The 13,231-nt window shown below is 37.4% G+C and overlaps 1 pseudogene; it reads right to left on the bottom strand.

Moving 5' to 3' along the window:
- LOC125777434 (opioid-binding protein/cell adhesion molecule homolog) overlaps positions 1-13,231 on the bottom strand; it is a 52,446-nt pseudogene that overhangs the window by 8,628 nt on the left and 30,587 nt on the right.

The following is a 13,231-nucleotide window of genomic DNA, read 5'->3' as shown; positions in this document are numbered from 1 at the left end:
CGCTGCTCTTGAATATAAATCGGATGCACAAACATTGAAACTAAAGATATCGCTGGAAAATATGCTAAATATAAATCCAAAATATATTTATGTTGCTTGTATGTTTCTTTCATACAATAGTTTGGGGAATACATAAAATCGAAAGCAACAAGCGTTTATTATCTTCTTATAGATATACTCGTATATTTCCAGCATTTTCAAGTTTAATGGTTAAAATGTCTAAAAAAGTATTTCTCAATCGAATCGGAAAGAGAGTGTATTGTGGTTAGAATCGTTTAAGTCTACGGTGCCTACTAATGTATAGCAGTTGAATAGCAACTACATTTTTCAATATCTTCAAACAAAAGGAACCGCTATCAACAGCTTATTTCTTTAATTGGTTTATTTCAGTGGGCACCTGTAGGTCTCTATGGACAACTTCGTTTCTCACGTAAAAAGATGGAAGATCCGCGAAGAGATATTTTCTGAAATTTCTAAATTATATGTTTTAGGAACCAGTACAGTTACGCAAACCGTAACCCTCGCTGGTCTCTCTTGGTTTTCACGTGGCCTGTCCAAGTATTGGTCCTGCCAATCGTAGCCTCAGTTATTCTGAATTTATGTTTGTTGGTAGTAATTACTATTATTGTACTATGTTCCATTTGCCGAGCCACTATTGCAGTGATATCAGTCAGATCTGATCAGGGACGAGTAGGCTATGGCTGGGTACACCACGTGTAGGTCTTAGATCCGGCTCAGCACCGCTTCAGCTGACATAGATTTTAGAAGACTATTTGGCATAATAGGCCTAGGTGCCAGACTTTGTCAAATGCTTGGCGGATATTGAGTAAAACTACACAACTGTATTTATAATTTGCCATGGCATCAATTTTGTAGTGTTCTGTTCCGTGGAATTGCCCAATTGCACAATGAAGCCTCCCCCAGCGGGCAGGAGGAAGAATATGCCCGCTTTAAGGTATACCTGTCTTAAGAGGCGACGAAAATCGAATATGCACTATGTCTGTTAACTAGCTTGGCTCGAAATTTCAGCAAAGTCTTGTCAGAAATAATGCTAATACTCAGCTTAAACTGATATTATACTATAGACTTTGAATGAGATTGCTTGTATTCAAAAGACATTTGAAGTTCAAGCGACAAATGTTATTGAGTTTGATGGGTGGTCAACTGGTAGTAGCCAAAATTTTATCGAAGACTTAAATCTGGTACCATGGGGAGTAGTTAGCCCTTGGAGTTTATAGTTAACCCTTTGGTGGGTGTGGTTTAAACTCAAAGGTAGGTATAGTTTAAAATTCAGTTCAGTCTGGATTCGCACTGTACAGCAGGTTTTAGGTAGGCCTCAAACCCTACCAAGGTGGAGAAGGACTCCCTTCCATCTGACTAATTGACGCTGATCAACGTATTGTTTTTATCTTTTTTCTTTTAAGCACCGTGGGGTTAGTCCGTCCGTCCGTTTGTAGTTATTTTTTCTATCCTATATATTATAATTTTTCCAGTAAATATTCATATTGAATTAGCCCTCGAGTAACACCGATCAATATTATGCGGTAATAATATGGTTCCTGTGTGAGTTTTAAATTAGAATAATAAAGAAAAAAATTTAAATTTTTCTAAGATCTATTCCTATAACGCCGTCTTCTAAAAGCTGAAAATATCGAATATAGAACCAACTCTCTCTTATGTAGTACTCACATTGATTGTGCTCTGCCCCTGTGCACTGTGAATTCCACAATCTCGATGTGGCACCAATGTGAACATTGTTCAATGATGATGACAATGATATATCTATGTATCTGCAATATTCGATTTTGTGTAGTGATTTTTTTTTTGCTAAAACGTTGATCTATTTTGTCGACGCGAGCACTCATTATAGATGTTGTTATAATTTTAAAAGAAATTAAATAGATATATGTGTGTAACAAAATGGCTGTAGGTATTGATTATTGGTGTATATGATAAGTAGTGTCTTCTGTGGAAACCTCATTTATATACGTACTGTACTAACATACACCGCAAGAAAAACGATAAAACAAGAAGTATTGCTATGAAATAACAACATAAATACAAGTTGATGTCTTAAGTTGTTGCGGGACTTGCTTAGGTACCTTAAAGGCAGTCAGAGTGAAATAATGGACCTTAGGGGAAGCGTAAGGACTATATTTCTTGTTGAGGAGGAAAACATGCGAGGCTCAGCGAAATTAACTTAAATGCACGAAATAATTGTGTACGTATATGAGTATTTATTTGAATTAATTTATATTATTTCCGTCTAGAGAATTTTTACACACCTTGGTGTCGTAACCACTACTGACACGGTGTTTAGAGCCACCGTAGGTGCTAATGTGGTTACTGTCGTTGTTTGCGCAATATCTGCAATGAAAAAGGAGGAAATATAGAACAGAGGCAAAGAGAGTGAAAAAGAGTCAAGTGGAGTATAGTATATGACTTGAGGTGGAGGCTGCATAGACTAACTTTACAGTATTTAAGTGAGTGAACGATTTTAATGAATATTACATATGCATAACAAGATTTTATGATGTTTATGTGTTAGATTCTAAGAAACATTTTGAATTGAACCAATTGGTAAAATTTTATAGAGAAATTTTCAAAACTGGAAATATGAAATTTTTTCATTTAGTAAGTAAGTCACAAAGTAAAAATATGTTTATAAATCGAAGTTAAAGTTTCCCATTCCTCCTCACAACAATTAAATTGAGTCAATTATAAAATACATGCAGCAAGTAAGTAGGGCATTTGACAATTATTCTACTTTTATAAAACGAAACGAAACGTAAGGAATGTACCTCAGAAAAATTTTGTTGGAAAATAATTCGTCAATAACATTTTTTGTTAGTAAGAACTTTAAGTTTTGATGTATAATGTAAAAAAATAAGATAGTGGTGCGAGCCTATATTAGGACCTCGGAGGGTAGGCACTGGAGATATGTCAGACATCTATCACAATACGATGGACCTGGTTTCGAAACTTTCGATCTGGAGACAGCCAAGTAGCTTGACGAATCTTTTTGTTCTGGAATCTAAAGGGTGATTTTTTAAGAGCTTGATAACTTTTTTTAAAAAAAAAAAGGCATAAAATTTGCAAAATCTCATCGGTTCTTTATTTGAAACGTTGGATTGGTTCATGACATTTACTTTTTGAAGATAATTTCATTTAAATGTTGACCGCGGCTGCGTCTTAGGTGGTCCATTCGGAAAGTCCAATTTTGGGCAACTTTTTCGAGCATTTCGGCCGGAATAGCCCGAATTTCTTCGGAAATGTTGTCTTCCAAAGCTGGAATAGTTGCTGGCTTATTTCTGTAGACTTTAGACTTGACGTAGCCCCACAAAAAATAGTCTAAAGGCGTTAAATCGCATGATCTTGGTGGCCAACTTACGGGTCCATTTCTTGAGATGAATTGTTGTCCGAAGTTTTCCTTCAAAATGGCCCATAGAATCGCGAGCTGTGTGGCATGTAGCGCCATCTTGTTGAAACCACATGTCAACCAAGTCAGTTCTTCCATTTTTGGCAACAAAAAGTTTGTTAGCATCGAAGCGATTTGTCCCACAGCATCTTTGAAAAAATACCGGTCCAATGATTCCACCGTGTACAAACCACACCAAACAGTGCATTTTTCGGGATGCATGGGCAGTTCTTGAACGGTTCTGGTGCTCTTCACCCAAAATGCGGCAATTTGCTTATTTACGTAGCCATTCAACCAGAAATGAGCCTCATCGCTGAACAAAATTTGTCGATAAAACACATTTCGAACCGATCACTGATTTTGGTAATAAATTCAATGATTTGCAAGCGTTGCTCGTTAGTAAGTCTATTCATCATGATGAAATGTCACAAGCACAACTGGATGCATCTTTCTCTTTGACACCATGTCTGAAATCCCACGTGATCTGTCAAATACTAATGCATGAAAATCCTAACCTCAAAAAAATCACCCGTTAGTACCACAGACAACCATATTTCGGCCCCTACGAAATTGATCAGCTTCAACCCAATTGGAGAGGTTTCCCCATGGAGACTTTCTTTGCCCTCCCTGGGTCCTGGTTTTGGTCATATTGTCCTTCAAATCAATGTTAGTGGCTAGACGCTCATTCACCGGCGTGAATGCCAGGTCTCGACGACTGAGTCTTTCTCCCACTACGAATCCCACATCTAATTTTCCCTCCTTCATATGGCCACTGTAGTAAATGTCACAATGGCATACTCGTCTCCTTCCTCGTCCCGTTCATCGGATTGTTTGGTCGGCGGTGATGTCAGCTTTTACTTTTAAGAGGATATCAACCAGCTAGCCAAATGTACTTTTCCAATTTAGAGACCGGACATTCTAGGTGCATGTCCGTACGCTTGCTGTGGTTGTTTGCTGCTTTTCATCTGAGGCTGCTGTTTCCTTTTCATTACGAGTGGTTTCTCCGTGATGTGTCCAAAACTCAGGGCAAAATCTCGCTAGGCGAGTAGTATAAGGCTTTATATGCATTTATAAGGACAGACTGTGAACAGACTCTGCAATTTTACTTCAATGAACCTTAAACCGAATATGAAGGTGTGCCTTCGCTGAAACTTCCTCTCTTTTGGTCGTGAGTTAGCTACCGCATCTTACACAAGAATTACTCACGTTTTCAAGGTACGCGGCGAGGATGCCCGAGTAGGAATTGGGTATAGTCCTGCAACTGTAACTGCTTACCGAGAAGCATAACTATGCCCCATTCTACTCCAATATCGTATACACCATTCATATTTTCAGTTGCTAAGCTAGCGTTTTAATACTAACCTTAAGTCGCTTCTAAACTTCTAATTAAAATTAATGGTTTTCCATAGGGCACTACAAAAGTAGACCGATAGGGACAGTAAACGACGCCATATTTTTTCGCTCTTTTAACATTTCTCTTCAGTAAGATTTGCTAATTTGTCCCGGAAAGATGGATATACGACCCAACAACGAGTCGAAATTATTGAAATTTACTACCGAAATTCGGAGTCAGTGGCCTCAACTTTCAGAGCGGTTTTTTCAATAAGAGCGCAAAAAAAATTTTTTTAAATGATACCAAAATGGTTTAGGTTATCAATGAAATTCTCTACTACTATGTAAGTACATTCGTACGTCCTCCATTAGTCGTATATTTTTGGTTCGAGTTGGATGATATGGACTTTGACAATATGTGGTTCCAATAGGAAACAGTGGCCCCAAGCCACACAGCGAATGTCACAATCGATTTATTGAAAACCAACTTCCGTGAACGTGTTATCTCCCGAAATGGCTCAGTCAATTGACCGCCTCGGTCGTGCGATTTAACTCCGTTAGACTATTTCTGGTGGGACGACGTCAAGTCTACGATTTATGCCAATAAGCCAGCGACGATTGAGGAACTTTGTACGAATATCGAACATGGAATTGCAGAAGTATCGGGCGATTTATGCTTGAGAATCGTCGAAAATTTAGTTCAGAGTCTGCACTTCTGCAAGCGTGCCCGTGGGGGCATGCAAAATAGCGAATTCCATACATAATGGCATTGGATGTAATTTCACAGAAAAAAATTATTTCAATGATATCGCAAACCGTTTTTGTTTTATTTAAACTTTTGTTGCGCTTTTATTGAAAATTCCTTTAATACATATACCACAAAATATAAAAAAGATAACTTCCTCTGGAATTAAATGGTATTAAATGGTAATCTCAGTATGTACTGTACGTATTATTTTAAATAAAATTATCTCTCTAATTAACCAAAAAATGCTCATGAATGCAAAACTATTTTAATTAGTATGGACTACTTCAACTATATGTTAGTTAATTAAGTAAAAAATAAGTTATCCCTATATTTTTTCAAATATTATGAATCAGCAAATCTTTGTATTGTAATCTGGTATACACATTAATTCAATTATTTGTAAACCGAAATCTTTTGACATAATTTCTTATACCCATTTTGATAATTAACATCTGCTTCAAAGCTGGCCAACCACACACCAACTTGACTATTGACCTAAGTGTCTAAAGCTCTTAGCCAACATACGTGTATCTTTAACATAGTACTTAAACATCTACGCAAATGCTTTCTTATGGTTATATTAGAGTGTAGTTGTATAGTACGTATGTACACCGTTGTTTAACTCTATTACAATTAGTGCCACATTAATTATGCAATACCTTTCTGCTGTTGTCAGATTATCTAAGTATCTACAGGGTCTGTCCGAAAAGTAATAGGACTGAGTCGTTAAAAAAAAAAAAAACATATTGAACCAATCGTTACAATTCTCTAAACACTTTCAAAATAAGATTCTTCAACGTCGATGCAGCGCTGTCAGTGCGATTTCCAAGCATTGAAGGCGTCACGAGACGCATTCTCCGGAAAAGCTGTAAGAACCGAGGTGCATGCTGCTTCGATCCCCTCTGCCGTCTCAAACTGCTTGCCTCATCGGCCTTTTCAGGAAAGGAAACAAAAAACGTCCGGGGGCCATAAATGAGCTGTCAGGTGGCTGTGGAAGCGTAAGGATCCAGTCTTGGTTAGGTAGCTGTTCGCAAGAAAGATGGTGTGAGCCGGGGCGTTGTCGTCGTGCAACTTCCAATCGACTGTTATGTCTTGTTGGACCCGATTGGCCCCTCGTGTGAGTCTCTTGAGGACTTCCAAGTAAAACTCGGCGTTGACGATTAGTCCAGGAGGAACAAATTCATGGTGGACGATGCCTTTGATGTAAAAAAAGACAATGAACTTAGTTTTCACTTTAGATTTTCTCATTCATTAGCGGCTTCTTCTTAGCCCTCCAAAAAGGCCTGGTGCCACCGAAACACACTACTTCTTGCTAAAGCAATATCTGGGTAAGCCTGCTAGATCATATCAAACGTCTCTGTCGCAGATTTACCGAGTTTTACACAGAACTTAATCGCGTACCTCTGCTCTAATGATCGCTGCATTTTCGTTTTACACCACTCACAGAAAAACTTCGCGGGAAAATGTTTGTCCTGATTCTACAGATACTCGGAGACAACTGACCACCCGCTCGTTCGTTAGCTAGGAACGCCCTCTAGCGTATCCATTCGGTCAAGAAAATCAGTCCTATTATTTTCCGAACGAACCCTGTATGTATAAAACTGCAATGGTAAAATATTCGCTGCAAATTCAACATTTTGCAATTCTGCTAAATGTATGCTTATTTCGAGTTGCTTGAGTAAAACTTAAGCTAAATGCAATAAAGTTTCATGTATAAGTAAATAGTTAAATAATACAATTGTTTATAAGTTTGGTTTACGAGCCAATTCACTCCTAGAATGAACGAATATATTTTATTTTGGTATATATTTGTTTATGAATGATGTCTTTAAGAGGTTTTGGTTGCTCTACACTGAAAACATCTGTGTGTAAATAATCAAATACATAACATATGTCGAATACAACAGCGCAGTAGTAATTAATTGTAAGAGCATTGCAATATACATAGTACATATGTTTGTTACATATGTTATTACAGTAGACACCGGCCTGAAATAAAGGTAAGTCTATTTATATAGTAAAGATATCGATTTGAAATTTTAGTATATTATTTTTAAAGGTATATCCTATTGAAATATGAAAAAAAAAATGATTTTTTGGAAATTTCACACTAGGTGTGCCCCTTAAAGAACCAGAACGGATACAATTACATGCTATAGTAAAATTATTTTTTTTATAACCAAATATGTTGGGTAACTTTGAGTTCCATATTTATTGGTTTTTAGTATAACCTCATTCATACACTTTACTTTCCAGAAGAAGTATATTAAAGTTTATTATTTCTTTGCTGCATATTTCTTTAACCATTTGTTGGAAGCGTTTCGCCCATAGCTATTGTTAGATTCAGTTCAACTTGAAACACCCATAAACTCGACTGCTGTTTACTTTTGTTTTACATAACATATAAATCCACAATTCATCGCCTGTTACATTGTCGAAATACTACTTCAAAGTATCTCTATCGTATTTTTATAACATTCCTCAAGATCAATCGACACAACCCTTGTTTAAGCGAATGACAAGTTGAAAAAAAAATTATTAAATGTAAGCTGGTTTCACTAAACTCTCTAATTATCTTAATCTCACGATAGGTCGCAAGGCGATCTTGTAATATACATAAGTTTGGACTAATTATCGATAGTTTACGGCATATAAAATGTTCGCATTTTAACACCGTATTTTGGCTCAGATGAATACTTTGAGTTACTGTAAATAGCATATGTATGTAGTGCTCGACAAATTCCAAACTTTTCAATACAATTATAAGTTGATAAATGATGACCCTAGGCTTGCTAGGCCCCGAAATGTAAAAGGAAAGCTAACTAAGTAAATTCTTTCTAGCTTCTAACGTTTTGTCTTCGAAATGCAGAATTATTGTTTTTTCAACGCTCTTCTTTTTTCAATGGCCTAATTGTCGATGACAGCACACATAACAAAATAACACGCCTCTTCTCTCATTTTTACATATGTCTGAGTCGTTTTCTGTTTTAATAATAAATATGTATTTGTGTAAAAACTCGTCTTTTTTTATTCATCGTTCACTCACGTTAGAGTTTAATTGTTCCATCCGTATCACCAAGAGAATTCTTCGCCACACAGCGGTAAGAACCGAAATCTGATGTGTCAATATTTGTATGGTTAATCTCATAGTGATTTTGTAGCCACTTTCAAAAGTTTCGGATGCAAACTGCTCACTTGTAAATAAAATCAAAATATTATACAACCAGAAAACTTATATATTTTATGTGCTTACACTATTTATGTTAATTACTACTATTAACATAGGAAACTTTAAATCTTCAGCAAAAAAGTTGAAAAATTTGACTAAAGCTTTTTCCTTGTAGACATACTATAAGTATTTTTACTGTAAATATTGTGATTGGCGATTTTAACGCCAGGGTGAGCGAAGAAGGCATCTTTGGTAGAACAGTTAGACAAATCAGCTTCCGTGACGAAACCTCTCCAAATGGATTATGACACTTACGATTTCAAAAGGGCTCGAAATATAATTGTCTGTGTTTCAGCATTACGAAATTTATCAAGCTACTTGGCTGACTCCGGATCAAAAGTTTCGGAACCAGATCGATAATTTTCTGATGGCTGGATGACACGTTTCCAGTGTTTTAGACGTTCGTACGAACCGAGGAACCTACCATCGTCTATTTTCCTCTGTACAGCAAAGCACACACGTCGACAAACAGACGGAAGATACAACATTGAGAAGCTACTGTCAAAGCCGACAGCCGTTTTCTACTCGTCTCTTACTTCTGCTCTCTGAGAGCCCTCATCAGCAACTCGGTAAAAAAAAGTAAAGACTGTCGTATCACTGTGGAGAGAAAGCAAACAGCCTACTTCGCACTGTTGATCACAAAACGAGCAGGGCTTGATAGATGAAGGGAAGCGAGAAGCATATACAGACAAAAAAAGAAAGAGGTCAAAATGCTTGACCTTTTAAACTATGAAGAGCTTAAGAAGCTGGACGACAGGAGCAATGCTAGATAACTCCTCGAAAAGGTGCTGCGATTAACGGACCGGAGCATACCTTTGTAAATCTCAATGTGTTGGTCTAGTGGTTGATTTTCAGAGCATATGAAGTAAAAACTTCTCTAGACTACTAAACGGCAGTGAAAGTGTAACATCTAGAGATGGCGAGCCCGATTCGCAAATCGAAGACGATAAAACAGATGTTCCATTGCTCCACTGTGATGAGGTTCGAATAGCAAATATCTGCCTGAGCAACAACAAATCGGAAGGGTTCAACAGATTACCGGCCGATCTATACGAGTATAATGGCGAAGAACTGACAAAGTGCACGCATCAGCAACAATTGGAAGCTCTGAGTAAGTCAGTATCAAGAAGGACCTATCCGAGCCGTCCGATATTAAGCGAGAATTCAAACAGGGCGACGTCCTATCGTTATCTGATGAGCCGGTCTTTGGAGTGTTCGAGGGAAAAGTTTTGCGGAAGATTTATGGATCTTTGTGCATTGGCAATAGCTAGTACCGCAGCCGATGGAACGATATATGCATATGTACGTAATGTAAGGCGAAATTGCCAAGTTTCCGTGCATCAAAAGAAAGCGTCTGTGCTGGTTAGAAGGATACGTCGATTCAGTATCCGGTAGAAGAGGAAGATCTCAACTCCTTTGGAGAGATCAGGTGGAGAAAAATCTGTCGCCAAATAGCTTCCCCTGCGGCTAAGGGGGGACCGCTTTTGGGTTCGGGGGGGAAACCGAATATACCCGTGGTAAGGCATGCCTGATCTATGTGCTTCTAGCAATAGAAAGCACCATAGAGTTAGGCCCTCGTAGGCAGGAACTCACGTAAAACCACAATGGACTCTGTCACTAAATAGCGAAAAGAAAAAAAATTACGTTGTTAACTTAACCGCGCAAGCGATGTCGAAGCCAGTAAAGTAGAGAAAGAAGTATGTTTGCTTTTCATATAACTAAATTTGGTTATATGTATATGTAAGTAGATAGTTTAGTTTTTGATTCTCCCTGACATAAATAAATAGCAAAGTAAACAAGGTTGTTGACAGTCGCCTCACAGGCTTCATTTGCATTCGTGTGTACAAGTCGTAACATAATGTATATATATAAATATATACGTAAATTTAAAAACATACTGACTCCCCCTCTTTGTTAACTTCAGTATGCAGGGTCCGGCGCTCGTGTGTAATCAACCTCATAACGTTCGCGCGGCTGCCGCACTGGAATCAGCTGTTTATAAACTAGTTGAATGACGGTTCAGAGTATTGTTCACAAGTATACAGAAGCGTTTTGCCAAAACTGAACGCAAAAAAAGTGATCAGCGATGGAATTCAAACGTAACAGTTTTATAGCTTTATATTTAGCTGGAAAATCACAGCCAGCAATTATTCGTGAGCTCAAACACCTTAATGTGAATAAAGTTTTTATTTATTGCACCATCACTCGTTACAATGATACTGGAAGCATCGCAAAACGCCATGGAGGTGGTAATAAAAATACTGTTACGTCACGTGAGATGGTTCGGAAAGTGAAGAAGCGACTTGAGCGAAATCCACGACGAAGTGCCAATCAAATGGCTAAAGAACTGAAAATATTCGACAGCAGCACCCGACTCATATTGAAAAATAAGCTCAAGGTCAAGGCTTACAAGTTCCAAAAGGCCCACGATCTCACACCGAAGCAGCAACAAGTAAGATTATCAGGAAAGTGTTCTAGAGGCTGGTTTGAACTAAGAATGCCTGAAAAACAATGTTCCGAACTTCATTACGACCACACAATAACTCTCGAATTCACCAGATGCGAATCCAATGGATTATTCTTTCTGGACCATTTTGGAGAGCAAGGTCCGAAGTAAAAAACACACCAGTCAGTGGGCCAAAATGGCGGCAAGTCACATTCTGGCAGCTTGCGATTCATTTTTTGACCGTGTCAAGGCCGCAGTTAAGACAAAAGACGGTCGTATTAAGCAAAAGTGAATTGGTCCTGAATTTATGATTATTTTCACACATTTTGTACTTTAAAATAAATAAAAATATTTTTCCAAACCGAATTTATGGCTGATTTAATTGGTTACACTTCGAGACCCTGCAAGGTGCGTTCCAAAGTAAACAGGGTTTTTTGAAACGATTGTCCAGTGAAAATTTCATGACATGATTGGAAGTGAAGTTATTGCGTTTTAAGTGTCAGTATCTTTGTGTTATCGGTGCGAAAATGATTCGAAGCTCAACATTAGATTTTGTCAAACCAATCAAAATCCGTGTTCACCGGATGTTCTATCAAAACTGTCCGTAAATTCATCAAAAATTAGCCGAAATCATAATTGAAATTCATGAAAAAGAAATTGAACATCTCCAAAACATCGATTTATCGCATTTTGACAAAACATTTGGGCTTACGAAATGTGTGTGCACGGTTTGTTCCTCATAAATTGGCTGACGATCAAAAATTGCACAGAATCCAACATTAGAAGGACATCATTAAAGAGATTTAAAAAAGACAAAAATTTCCTTTACATTATTGTGACTGGTGACGAAACGTGGCGTTTCCAATATGATCTCGAAACTAAACGGCAGAGTGCTGAATGGAAGGCACCGAACGAGCCGAAACACAAAAAATCGCGAATAGAGAAATCAAAAGTGAAGACAATTCTGATTTGTTTTTTATGATTCCAAGGGTATTTTCTACTAAGAATTTGTTCCACCCAGCCAAAACGTCAATGTAGTATTGCACCTTGGAGTTTTCAAGCATTGGGTACGCCGTATTCGACGTAAGATGAAAGTGGCGTTTGTTGCACGATAATGCGTCGTCTCATCGATCGACGCTTGTGACCGATTATTTTACCAAAAATCACATTTTAACCATTAAGCACTCTCCGTATTCACCTGATATGCCCGTGAAAGTAAAGCGTTCGACATGCTTTTGGACCGTGCAAAAAGCTGTATTGAAGCAGAAGGAGACTATGTTGAATAAAATAAATTGGTTTTGCCGAAAAAACCAATTGTTCCGCATTTTTTTTAGGCCAGTTTACTTTGGAACACTCCTTGTATTTGCTCCTGTTTATCTAAATTCTCATATAAATATATGTATATATATATGTAGTAAAAAGTGTGGTTAATTTGTTTATAAGTTATAAATTCTTTATTTATTCATCCAAATCAATTCCATACCCTTCAAGGTAGTTTCGGTTCGATAACATGCATTTTCGATAATGCTTTTTCCAATCTACAAAAAATTCGGAATTGTCTTCAATATATGCTCCAGTTCGGTTTTTCATGATGACGACTTTTTCATCCATTTTCGGCCGTTTTAGACGAAGAGCTTGACGCAAACGGTAAGTAACGTCGTCGTAACAACAATACTACTCTTTGTTGAGGGTTGGCCTTGCGGCTTTTGCACTATCTTGCTTTTTGGTCACATTAGTATATATAGTACTTTTAAGGGGGTATTCTAGTCTAGAAATTTGAAAAAATCGAAAAAATTTGTTTTTTCATATTTCGATAGTTTTTATATTCAAAAATATCTCCCTAAAAGGATTTTTCAAAACTCAAATTATTTTCAAAGTTATAGCCATTTTAGTGAGCGAATATCGTATAACGGTTGAGCGAATATCGTATAACGCAAAATTTTAATCGCGTTTTTCTCGAAACTACTATTTTCAACACTTCTGACATGATTTCTCAAGTTCTAATGAACCGATTAACTTGAAATTTGGTGTGGACTTTCTTTATATATCTCTCTATGG

The sequence above is a fragment of the Bactrocera dorsalis genome, chromosome 1 (genome assembly GCF_023373825.1).
Source record: "Bactrocera dorsalis isolate Fly_Bdor chromosome 1, ASM2337382v1, whole genome shotgun sequence".
Classification (NCBI taxonomy): Eukaryota; Metazoa; Arthropoda; class Insecta; order Diptera; family Tephritidae; genus Bactrocera; species Bactrocera dorsalis.
Note: the sequence above shows the minus strand (reverse complement) of the source record. Positions and strands in the feature narration are given on the sequence as shown.